Raw genomic sequence first — 12,779 nt, forward strand, 5'->3', positions numbered from 1 at the left:
GATTAAATAAGTCGCTTCAAGAACTGGCGCACACTCCGGAGACACTCCAGAGGCACCAGCAACTTCACGAGCCGGAGGGGGCTCTCGTCTGCTGATCATGTTTGGGCCATGTTTGTAAGGTGTCTCCACGTGCTAGCTGTTACAGCTGGCCACCCTCGGCCTTTTGGTGTTCTCATTAGCTTACATTACGGCAGTGAGTGGAGGTGATCATTTCTCCTTGTGCCCTATCAGCTACCAGAAGCACAGTACCGGCCCCTCGATGGCTGGACTTTCAGGGAGAGTCACGTGCTGGGTCCGCCCCGTGAGATTTGCTTTTACATGTACACAGAACATGAAGTTATGATCACAGTCCGAAGGTACGCTTCTCCCGTGACGCTGCAATGCCTCGTCCTGTCCGGCCTGTTGAGATAAGCATCAACCCCTGCAAAACAGACAGCTGAATCTGATGAAATAAGTTATGAGACTGGTTGTGCTTCAGCGTGCGCACCGAGTGAAGGAAAGGCCGAGAGCCAAAGCTCTGGGAAGAGATGACCTGTGTGCAAGTGTGGAGAAGCAAGAGTGTAGGGACCAGGCCCCGCAGCGAAGCGTGTGTCAGCAGCTGACTCCATAGAGGCGGGATGTGGAGAAGGAACAAAAGGACGCTGCGCTCCGCAACTAGCTGTGTGGAGAATCTCTTGTGCACCGTATGGAAGCATCACCTGTCAATAAAAAGCGGATGGCCTATTAGAGGAGGCGGGAAATAGGAGGCGGGAGTTCCGGGAGAGAGCGCTGACCTCTGGAAGAGGGTCAGAGGTGGGAGGTTAATCCCCAACTCTGAGGAACGTAGATCCCTGAAGCTGCGAAGAGGTAGCCAGCCATGAGACACACACAGAATGGAATAAATGGGTAAAGGAAGTCGTGAGCTAGTCAGGGAACGAGACAAAGCTTATGGCCTAGGCGTTCATTCATAAATATTGAAGTCTCAGGGCAGTTGTTTTGGAATGGGGGTGGAGGAGGGAAACCCTGGCTTGCAGCTAGCACTGGAGGGTTGAGTCTATTAATGAGGCTCAGTGAGGTGCCTTCCTGGAACTAGAGGAGTGCCGTGGTGTGCTCGGAAGAAGCCGCCGAGGTTAGAGCACAGCTTCACCTTCTTCCATCCACAGTCTACAGGGGGAGATCAGAGCTGGCGTCTGGTAACTCGTGCGGCTGCGAAGAGTTCATCCTTCTTTCCTGAGCCACATGGCAGCCTGGCATCTCGTTGTCGTTAGTCACTGGAAAGATGCATGGGTCATGACTCCGCCAAGTCGTTTGGTGAGACATACAAAGCACCGATCCTTGGCTTTCGAAGGCACCTTTGAGGCCGGGAGAACATAGCCCTTATTATCAGGGAAGTCCTTTCAGAGCCTCAGTGTAGTCTGTTATCTTTGGAGAAAGATTGGGATGTGGGGAAATGTCACCAAAGATGCCCTACTTTCCCTTTCTATTTGTGGGTCTGTCCTAGAGAGTTACCTCAAATGAACAGCCGAGTGTGCTGGAAGCAGCAGCAATCAGCCAGAACCAGCTACTCCTGCCCGTTGTTAGGCTTTCTGGGGCCATCTGTGACCACTTGTATGCTTCCTAGTCCAAACAGACTCTCTGCCACAGAACGGGTATTGCCTGGGCTAGAGCCAGTTTGCTCTCCTGACTGCTTCTACCTTCATTCATGAAAAGGTGACACGATTCTCCTCCGTACGTTTGCTTGTAAGCCCCAGCTATCATTAACAACGGGAGCATGTCCAGAAATGATGACCGTGATGCCTAAAAGAGAGATGGGTGGAGCTCTGGCGAAGTTCCCTGGGACCCTGATCACTCCCTTCCTCATTCGGCATCTTCACCCACAGGTAAAGTACTGCGCTGATGAGGTACTGGTACCGTGGTTTCTAAGTTGTCTCTCAGCTCAGCTTGCCCATATGCACACTGCCATAGTACTAAGACCAGGCATCTTCCCCCCCACCCCAGACAGTAGCCCTGGCTGTGCGCTTTGTAGACCAGGCTGGCCTCAAGCTCACAGAGATCCGCCTGCCTCTGCCTCCCCGAGTGCTGGCATTACAGGCATGTGCCACCTCACCCAGCGAGACCACACATTTCAGTACAGTCATCTACTCTCATGTTCAAAGTTTTACTTCCCACACTCTCGGTTACCCGAAGTCATACAGCGTGTGAACGCACAATGAAGTATAGACCGTTACGTAACTTTTAGTTCAGCTTATTGTCAGAATTGTCCTGTATCATTATTATTATTAGCTTAATGCCAATCTTTTAGTGTGCACAATTTATAAGCCAAACTTTATCATCCATGTTTGTATATAAAAGTCGTCGTCGTATGTGGCTGATACTTCTGTTTCAGTCATCCACTGGGGAACGGAGATGGGTGAGGGCGAGGGATGTTCTAATATAGCACAAGTGAATAGGGGAATTACTATATTTCCTCCTCGACCAGCTGGATTCCTGTGGGGTTTTCCTACAGAGGATGCTAGTGGGAGACTCGAGGAGGAGGGACTAGCTCCCTAACGTATGGGTGTCACTTGCTGCCATTCTTACCACAGTAGTGATTCTTTACCTTGGTAGCAATATCAGATTCCAGGAATCAGAAGTTCCTGTTCTCAGCTTTTACCAGCCTTAACCAGGTGTCCCTCCAGCTTGAGAACCCAGCCTGCTCTGTTTCCCCAGCCCCTGGATCCTAGCTGTCTCCCATTACTACCCTTTCTGCTCTACCCCGTTCTCCCATCACCAGTTAGTATCCCAGAACCTCTCCTGCAGCATGTGGGAACCAGGGTTTGTGTATCAGATATCCTTCATAGCAGATAGTTACGTTATGATTCACAACAGCAGCAGATTTACACTTAGGAAAAGGCAATGAGATAATTTTATGAATTGGGGGTCACTACAACACCAGGGACTGGAGTAAGGGGTTACTGCTCTACTGTAAATGATTTCTTTGAAGGACCAGTGACTGGGAATAAGGAGTGATCACCATAGCCTCTCCCTCCCCATGGCTGATAGCTGGAGAGTGGGACAAGGGGACATTCGGGTCTTCTCTTCAAGAGTCTGTAGTTTAGTCTGCTTCATCTTCAAATGAGGTGATTGTATCATTGTATTTAATGAGTGCATCATGTTGCAACCATTGAGACTGGTCACCAGATCTCTCTCTCTCATGGTTACATAGAAATGGTAGCTAAAGAGATAAAAACCAGTCAATGGAAAAGAAAGTTAAAATTTTTCTCAGGCAACTATAAATTAAATACTGAAGACATCTATGAACTATCCGGGAAATATGTTTTGTTGGTTTTTCTTCTTTTGTTTGTTTGTTAACAGGCAGATACAAAAGAATTAGGAGAGAAGAAACGTTATTTCTGAATGCTTGTGTGACAATGAAGATGTTTCCGTAGCAATGTTTTGTGTGTGGTGAAAACAGATATCATAATTGCCATTTATTGTCATCAGTAAGGGGAAGAGACTTATTAATTCATTTCTTAATCAATTAATCTTTCAACACACTACTTTTTTCTTCTTTTTCAACACAATACTTTAACAAAGGCAACTTGGTTTTGAAAACAACATTCATCAGGTAGAATTAATATTTCTCATTAAAACATTATTGTTTTTTACATTTGTTTTCATAATTACATGAAGGTTATATTTATGCCTACTTTATAGTCATTAAGAACATAATAAAACAATAAATCTACACTATTTGTTCATGAGAATCATCTTTCCTTTAGAAAAGCTTTCTATAATATTTTGCTTTAAAGGCATTCATAAATTGTTTAATATTTGATAACCATATATTATTGAGGCTTTAAAATGTGATCGTCTCATAATCAGTCTCTTCTGTTTTTAATGCTTCATTTTATAGGGCTTACTAACTTTTCTACCAATTCCTCTTTATTATGCTTTGTTGTTGTTTTGAGACAGGGATTCTCTATGTAGCCCTGGCTATCCTAGACTTAGTTTGTAGACCAGGTTGACCTTGAACTCACAGAGAATCCACTAGCCTCTGCCTCCCTGAGTGCTGGGATTACTGACTGAACCTGGATATACTATGCTTTTCTTATTTATAAAAGCCTACTTACTGGGCAGCCACTTCAAAGCTATTTCAAGGACCCATCTCAAGATGCATCCTGGAAATGAATGAGGCCTTGGGCTCCATCCCTAGAACTTCCCAAACAAGCTGTATCCCATGGTGTTTTCTTCTCTCTTCTGATTGCTGAACTCATAAGAATGTTTGGTTTTCAGTGTGGAAAGCAGAAGGAAATGCCCTGAAGCTGAGTTCACTGTAGATTTCTTCTTAATCCTCTGGTATATATGAATCCTTGTAAACGTTTGTGCCAAAAGAAGAGAGGGAGGGTTGGAGAAAACCATGGGAAAATGCCAACGGAAAAGCTGCGCTAATTGGTGGAAAATGGGAACATGAGCAGTGGAGGGAGAGCCAGGAGCGCAATGAGAGTGGAAAGGGGAAGAGAGTATCTCATAAATGATAATGCCGAAGAGAGAGCTACAGAGGAACACAACAAAGAAACCGGAGCCTGTGAGCAGTGCTGTTCAGAGTGCTGTGTCTGCGATAACTCAGTCTATGGACGCATGAAGAAAATGAAGCAGGAATTGCTGAGAACAGCATTGTGGGCCCATGTGACAAGACTCTCCCAATTTCTGTGTTTGTGAGATTGCCATGGGGAGCTTTCCCAAGACCCTTTAATTCCCATAAAGAAATAAGGCTTTGTGGTTTGCCAAACTGAACATGTGCTGGCCTCTGAAAGCCAATTGTTAAATTCTTAGGAATTTTGTAAACAAACTGTTAGATACGGTTATTTTTAAAATTAAATTATATAAATGTAAAGTGACACAAATAGTAAAAGCAATACTCAAAACTCACCACTTTGTGAAAGGCAAAAGACTTACGTAATCTAAAGAGAAACCGGAGTATAAAAGGCCAACATTTTGTAAGTGTGTTAATTACATCTTTGTCTGTGTCACCGTGCTCTGACAGTTGTTCACACCTCTGGAAAGGAACTGCACGCAAGGCTGTTGTGCAGGATGCTGGTTTGAGTGGAAATGGCCTCCATAGGCTCCTGTATTTGAATGCCTGGTTATAAGGAGTGGAGCTACTTGACAAAGATTAGGAGGTGTGGCCTTGTCGGAGTAGGTGTGACTTTAGAAAGTGTGTCACCGGGGGTGGGCTCTAAAGTTTCAAGGGCCTAAGCCACGCCTGGTGTCTTTCTCTTCCTGCTGCCTGCGGATCCACATGTGGAACTCTCGACTCCTCCTCCAGCACCGTGTCTGCCTGTGTGCTGCCATGCTTCCCCGTGACGATAATGAACTAAACCTTTGAACTGCAAGCAAGCACCAATTAAATGTTTTTCTTTGTGAGAGCTGCCAAGGGCAAGGTGTCTCTTCACAGCAATGAAACACCGATTAAGACATAGGGATCACCTGGGGCACAGTTAGGCAACATGAGCTGCGCCCTGTTCTCCGAGCCTCATCACCCACATTCCCGGGGTGATGAGGCCTGCAGGGTCCCGGGTGAACCCGAGGCTGCTCAGCCCCAGGAGCTTCCAGGTTAGACACCCCCACCCCAACCTGCTAGTCTCCTCCTTGAAAGGTTTCCTGGGGCACAGCCAGCAGAGGTGAACTGCATGCTGTCCTCCAAGCACCATTGCCTGCATTCCAAAGGAGGCCTGCAGGGCCCCAGGAACACCCAGCTTAGAGCCCTCCTTAGCAATTCTCTGCCTGCCTGGTCCTCCTAGGGCATAGCCAGCAGAGGTGAACTATGTTTTGTCTCCTGAGTTCCATTGTCAGGCCCACAGCTCTGCCTCCCTTCTAGTGAGACCCCAGGAACATTCAGGTCTACCCGGGGCACTGCCAGCAGAGCTATTCCCTGAGCCCCATTGTCAGGCCTCAGGCTCTGCCTGCCTCCCGAGGACTTCTGCTGGCATCAGTGACCCACCAGCCAATAGCAGGAACAACCAGGCGGCTAAAGGCCAATGCAAGAACAATCAAAAGAGCCAGGGCAATATGGCACCACCAGAACCCAAATACCGTACTTCTGCAGCAAGCCCTGAGTATCCTAATAGTCAAAGCACAAGAAGATGACCCAAAATCCAACCCTATAAAGACGATATGACCTTTAACGAGGAAATGAATAAATCTCTTGAAGAAACACAGGAAAATACAATCAAACAGGTGGAAGAAATAAAATGGTTCAAGACCTGAAAATGGAAATGGAAGCAATAAAGAAAACACAAACTGAGGCAATCCTGGAGATGGGGACCCTATGGTAGAGAACAGGAACTACAGCGTCACCAACAGGATATAAGGAAGAGGGAATTTCAGGCACAGAAGATAGAATGAAATAAATCAATACATTGGTCTAAAAAATGCTAATTCTAATGCATAGACGATACAGTTAAATACATCAATACATTGGTCAAATAAAATGCTAATTCTAAAAGGTTCCTGACACAAACCATGTAAGAGATCTGAGACAAACCTAAGAATAATAGGAATAGAAGAAGGAGAAGACACTCAGCTCCAAAGCACAGAAAATAGTTTCAACAATCATAGAAGAAAACTTCCCCAACCTTAAGAAAGAGATGCCTATAAAAATACAAGAAGCTTACCGAATAGATTGGACCAGAAAAGAAAATCCTCCCATCACATAGTAATAAAAACACTAAATGTACAGAACAAAGAGTATTAAAAGCAGTAAGGGGAAAAGGCCAAATAGCATATAAAGGCAGACCTATCAGAATCACACCCGACCTCTCAACAGAGAATCTAAAAGCCAGAAGGGCCTGGGTAGATGTCAGCCCAGACTACTATACCCAGCAGAACTGTTAATCACCATTGATGGAGAAAACAAGATATTCTATGACAAAACCAAATTTAAAGAGTATTTATCCACAAATCCAGCCTTACAGAAGGAAAACTCCAACTCAAGCAGGTTAACTACACCCAAGAAAACATGGGAAAGAAATAACCCCACACCAGCAAAACCAAAAGAAGGGAAACACGCACACATACCACCACCACCACCACCAATATCAACAGGAATTAGCAAGCATTTGCCATTAATAATCTTCAACATTAATCGAATCAATTCCCCAATAAAAAGACACAGGCTAACAGAATGGATGTGAAAACAGGATTGACTGACTTTAGTAACTTATTTTTTTTAATCCAGCTTCAGTCTAGCACGTGACTATAACCACAACTAGTTGGTCAAATCCCATCTCAAAACACACACACACACACACACACACACACACACACACACACACAGAGCGATCTCACCAGGTGACTAAAGAACAGTCCTTAACACCTCTGAAGTTGTCACAGAGTAGTGCTATTCCGTAGCAATTTCAGGGGCTTTTTTGTTTGTGTGTTTGTTTTTTGAGACAGGGTTTCTCTGTGTTGCCCTGGCTGTCCTGGACTTGCTTTGTAGTCCAGGCTGGCCTCGAACTCACAGCAGTCCTCCTGCCTCTACCTCCCTGAGTGCTGGGATTACACGCATGTGCCACCGCACCAGGCCAACGACTACAGTTTTTTAAAGGTTAGTTGCAATGTGGAATCTGAAAGCATAACAATAAAGTCTTTAAGGGATTCATAAAAAATGTACATGTGTAAGTGCCTGCCTCTATGTATTTTCACCATATGTGCCTCGTCCAGAAGGTCAGAAGAAGGTGACAGGATAGCTGTCAGATCTCCTAGAAGTGGAGTCCAGATGGTTGTGACCTGCCGTGTGGGTGCTGGGAACTGAACTTGGGTCTTCAAGAGCAGCAAGTGCTCTTAACTGCCGAGCCAACTCTCCAGCCCTAAACATAATTATTTAACGTCTTGCCTCAATCATCTGGACAAACCAGGCCATTATTAACATAACAGCAAAACTGTAACTGTTCAGATGTCACTGTTTCCTGCTAATGTCCTTCTCCAGGCAGTGGATCCAGGATCCTGTGTGCTGTGGAACTGCTGTCTCTCATCAGCTTCCTGTAGCCTATGAAAAGTTTGGTAAGTATGTTCCGAAGGGAAAATCGGCCTTTCCCATTGTGGCAGTGGTTAGCAATGGGGAAGGCAATGGCCACTGTTTTGGTTGACGCACAACTCCCAGGCACTGCTTTTGTGCTGTGCGTGGAAGCGCTGGCGTAGTAGAAAGGCCTTGCCGAGTCGGGCTGTCCTATATCACCCACGAGGACTGCCAGGAAGGGTGCAAGGCTCCCGTGGAGCCGGAGCTGTTGAGGTCGTTCTACTCAGATTGTGTTTGCAGCTTCATTCCCGTTAGACTTCGTGCGACACCACTGGCATCCAGGGCTCCCTGTGACGAGCACAGCTTCAGCCTGCAGGAGCCAGCAGAGCCACGGCCGGAGTGGCCGTGCCCCTCCCGGGGAAGCTTCTCCCGGGCCTTCTCCCCACCAGTGCGGGATGCCCGGCCTTGCGGCTGTCCACTGTCCAAGGCCACACGGTGGAGAGCCCTGCTGTGCAGAGCAGCCGGCTCCCAGGAGAGCCCTGTCACCACCGGGCGCACCCCCAGCACAGCCAGACGCCCAAAGAGCAGGCGGCGGGTGCCCCAGGCGGATCCGCTGCCTCGGGCAGTGCTCGGCAGTGCCTGGGGAGCAGCTCCGGGCGCAGCCGGTTTCCTCCTCTCCCCAACACTGCACCCTCAAGGAAAGCCCTTCTGCTCTCCACGTGAACTGTTACCACCGAGGCTCGGCGACGGTTGAACGTGAGCAGATTGATTAGGTAGATGGCTTAGCACACAGCCTGGGCTGCTCGGGTTCAGTCCCCAGGACCACGTGGTAGGAGAGAAACAAATCTTCCCAAATCGTCCTGAGCTACACATACACACGCCCTCAACCCACACCTACGTACATCCCCCTACACACACACACACACTCCACACACCACACACTACACACACAGATACACACCACACATAACACATACTACACAGACACATACCACCCACACAGACACACAGATATACACTACATACACATACTACACGCACCCCACACACTACACACAAAAACACATACCACACACACATGTACACACTCCACACAGACACACACACTGATACACACCACACACTCCACACACAGCACAGGTAGATGGGCTTAGTATACATTGTACCCACACACACAAACATCCATTTGTATGTAAAAAGTTTTTGTGTGATGCAGGAGTGAGCATGTTTCAATAGGGCACTCTTAAGGTAGAATGAGTTAAAAAGAAAACCACCTGTAACGGGGACATCTCGGGGAAGGTTAGAGGCAAACTGGCGCCCCTGAAATTATGTCACCTCTTTATGCCTACTCAGCGAGGCCACGTCTGAGGAATTGAGTGATTAAACGTTTGGAGGAAGGAGACGAAAGAGGATGTGTCGGTAACTTATCTCCTTGTGAGAGGAAAGTTGTGGGTTTTTACATTTTTAATTCCTCATGAATGAAAAAATAGACACTGTCAGAGGCCGTCTGGAACCATGGCATCAGCCTCCGCGTACACCGACGCCACAGGTGATAATTTCCTCACGCCCGCGTTGTTCCTCCTTTCTCAGCAGGCTGTGTTTGGACAGGTGAGGGCCAGGCTGTCCCTGACTGAGGTTTCCCCGTGGGCGGGTGAGGACGGAGGGGCGCGCAGCCCGAACGTTAGATAATTCAGCAGCGGTGTCATGTAAGCCGCGTCCCCTTCGCCCTATCTGGAACAAATGGGCGCGCAGATCAGTACATTCGGGGGGACAGGCAGTGCTGCCCAGGGGACAGCTTGCACCTGAAATGCACACCTGTCCGCTGGCAGAGCTCTCAGTGCGCCCGGGCATGGGCAGAAGGGCAAACGGGCTTCTCTTTCAGGCTCTGAATTATGAAACGGCTGTGCACTTTCTGGAACCTTCCCGCTGTAGGTGTTTTTCTAAGTGCTTTTTGTTTGTTTGTTTTGTCTATAGGCAGGTTGATTTCAGCTCGTGGTTCTGGAACTGAAAGGTCTAGGGAGCATCTCTGAAGGCGGCTCTGTCCTTGGCAGGGTCTGGAGTGACACAGGGTATCATGTATCAAGAGACATGGAACATCCTGGTGCTTGCTTGTAGGTTTTTGGTTTTTTTTTTTTTTTTTTTCCTAAAAGTGTCAATGTGGCCTTTCATTTTTCAAACAGACCCAAGAAGATTTTGATACCTGACTCTAGTCCCTGCTGACTTCATTGTGAACAAATTAAGAGGCAGTTAATGTGGAATAAAATCTACTCTTCAAAAATGGCAGACTTAACCTTCCTCTGGCTTAGGAATGCAAACGCTCTCCACCCTTCCCCTGGTAGAAAGGGGCTTGATATATCAGAGTTGCTTTGTGTAGGGTGAAGCTTCACTTACGCTCGTGTGTGTGTGTGTGTGTGTGTGTGTGTGTGTGTGTGTATGTGTGTGTATGTCCGTGTGTCTGTCCGTGTGTTTGTGTCCTGAGGATATGTGACCAGCCTGATGGGCTAGGCTTTCCCGCCCAGGAGAGCTGTCTCTACAGCCCCCACCACAACCTGTGACACCCCTCCTGGGGCCTTCAGGCCTTTGCTCCTGAGAACCCTTACCATGTATGAAATATCCTCCTAAGAACCCCAAATTTTATCTGGTCTCCACGGTCCATCTTCTGTTCAGACTTCACATCTTTCTGATTCACCAGCCACATCTGCAATAGTGACAATAATCTGAGAACAACAGTCTACTTGCTGAGGCTATTGATGTTTCAGGCACTGTAGTGAGAACCTCTGTCATCTCGTTCGAGCCTCAGAATGGCCTTTGTACTTGTGAGCATGAAAAGCCCGGAGACTTTAGGTGCACTGCTCAGAGCACGCTGTTGGCTGTTCTCTGAAGCGCTTCCACAGAGGTGCTGGCACGTAGATGTGTGAAGCTGGTGAGGCTAGACTGGACACACGGCTCATATCCCCTCATCTCTTCTACCCACAAGATTGCCTAAAGGAGCAAAACAACCTTGACCAAAGTAGCACAGGGAAGCGTTGGCTGGTCTAGACAAACACCCATTCTTCCGGCTCTGGATTCTGATACAGTCAAGCACTTTGCTGGCCTGCAGAGGCTTCCTCTAGGTAACTTAGTTTAAAATATATCATAAACATGTAAGATTCAGTAATTTGGGTATCACGGAATTGAACTGTGCTGCCCAACTGACTCAAATTTTGTGGCAACTCACAGGAAAGCCTTCCTGACTACGCTGGGGTAAATTCTTACTACTGTGAAATCACTTGGAAAGATTGTAGTTTTGTATGAATTTCCGGGCTTTTCTGTTCACTTTTTTGAAACGGGGTCTCAGGATGCAATTCTGTCTGGCCTGGAGCTCGTTAATGTAGACCGGGCTGGCGATCTGCCAGCCTCTGCCTTTCGAGGGCTGAGATTAAAGGTGTGCGCCATCATGCCGGTTCTTCTGGGTACTGTTTTATGACATTTAGTCTACTCATGTGTATTCCCGGAACTGTGCAACTAATGCACTAGATAGCCCTAGTGTACTCAGTGAAAGAGAAAGCAAAACCCAACTGCATTTGCCATCACTGAGGAGCATACAAGTCAAGACTGATGAGTATGCTTCGATGTTTGAGCTGCTTACGGCATCTCACACTGCGAATGACTCAGCTGGATTTTGAAATTGTTCTTGCTTTTCTTCAAAACTTAGAGGTAATTTTCTAGAAAAGGATTTTGTGATGCCAGATAGATTAAAAAACAAACAAGCAAACAACCCTTTCACTGGCAAGAACTTCCCCATCTGAATCAAGGTACTCCTGATGCTAACAACCGACACACTGACACAGCTCCCGAAGCGGACATGTCCGTGGCTGTCGCCTGTAACTGCACATCTCTAATTTGCCAGAGGAAACGAAAGAGAAGACAATCACTCCCGCACCCCGGTTTATCTACTCTGTGTTACACTGGTTCTAGCATTAAAGACATTATCTCTGCTACTGTGACTCTGTCAGTCAAATGCATGCTCCTGGGGTATTTTTGTGCCACCTGATAGCTAGCGTGTTGCTTTGGACTCTCCTGAGCACAACACTTTCTATAACATCCACTCAGGAGAATTCGTGACAATAATATTTACTGTTTCCAGTGCCGTTCTTTGTTTCCTTTGCAACTTTGAGTTTTTGCTTGGGATGATTTTATTTTTTCTTCTAGCAGCCTCTGTTCATTGTAAAAGTAATGGGTTTCATTGTGACATTTTTATATCCCTTAAGAAATGATGAGAGTATTCTAGTGTGAGTGTGCCGCTGATGAATTATCCTTTTTTGAAGATATTTTTATTTCAGCTTGTAAGATCCTTTGGGTATAGAACTCTACACTGTCAGTTATTTTATTACAATGAGGATTTTTTTGCACATGTGTGGTGTGTGTGCGTATGAGTGCATGCCCATGTATGTGCATTTGTGTGTCTGTAGCGTAGATGCCAGAGGTTGATGGCATATGTCCTCCCTCTATCCCACACCTCTTGGCTTTTGAAATAGGGTCTCTCATTGAACCTACAGCTTGCCATTTGGCTGAGCCAAATGACTGGCCCGTGTGTTTTCCTTCCCAATGCTGGTGCTACATCCTGAACCATGTAGCCCACTTTTGTGTGAGTGCTATTGATCTGAACTCAGGTCCTCATGCTTGCATAGAAGGTGCTTTACCCATCTGGGCAGTGGAACATGCCTTTAATCCCAGCATTGAGGAGGCCCGAGGCAAGCGGATCTCTGTGAGTTCCAGGCCAGCCTGGTCTACAAAGCAAATACCAGGACAGCAAAGGCTA

The 12,779-nt window shown here is 46.9% G+C and overlaps 1 long non-coding RNA gene across 1 annotated transcript; it reads left to right on the plus strand.

Moving 5' to 3' along the window:
- The first annotated feature begins 1,109 nt into the window (after window positions 1–1,109).
- LOC132652149 (uncharacterized) lies at window positions 1,110–8,781 on the plus strand. Its single transcript, XR_009589632.1, has 3 exons — window positions 1,110–1,290; window positions 1,690–1,859; window positions 7,949–8,781. It is a non-coding gene; the product is annotated as an uncharacterized LOC132652149 (long non-coding RNA).
- Window positions 8,782–12,779: the final 3,998 nt, after the last annotated feature.

The sequence above is a fragment of the Meriones unguiculatus genome, chromosome 2 (assembly GCF_030254825.1).
Source record: "Meriones unguiculatus strain TT.TT164.6M chromosome 2, Bangor_MerUng_6.1, whole genome shotgun sequence".
Taxonomy (NCBI): domain Eukaryota; kingdom Metazoa; phylum Chordata; class Mammalia; order Rodentia; family Muridae; genus Meriones; species Meriones unguiculatus.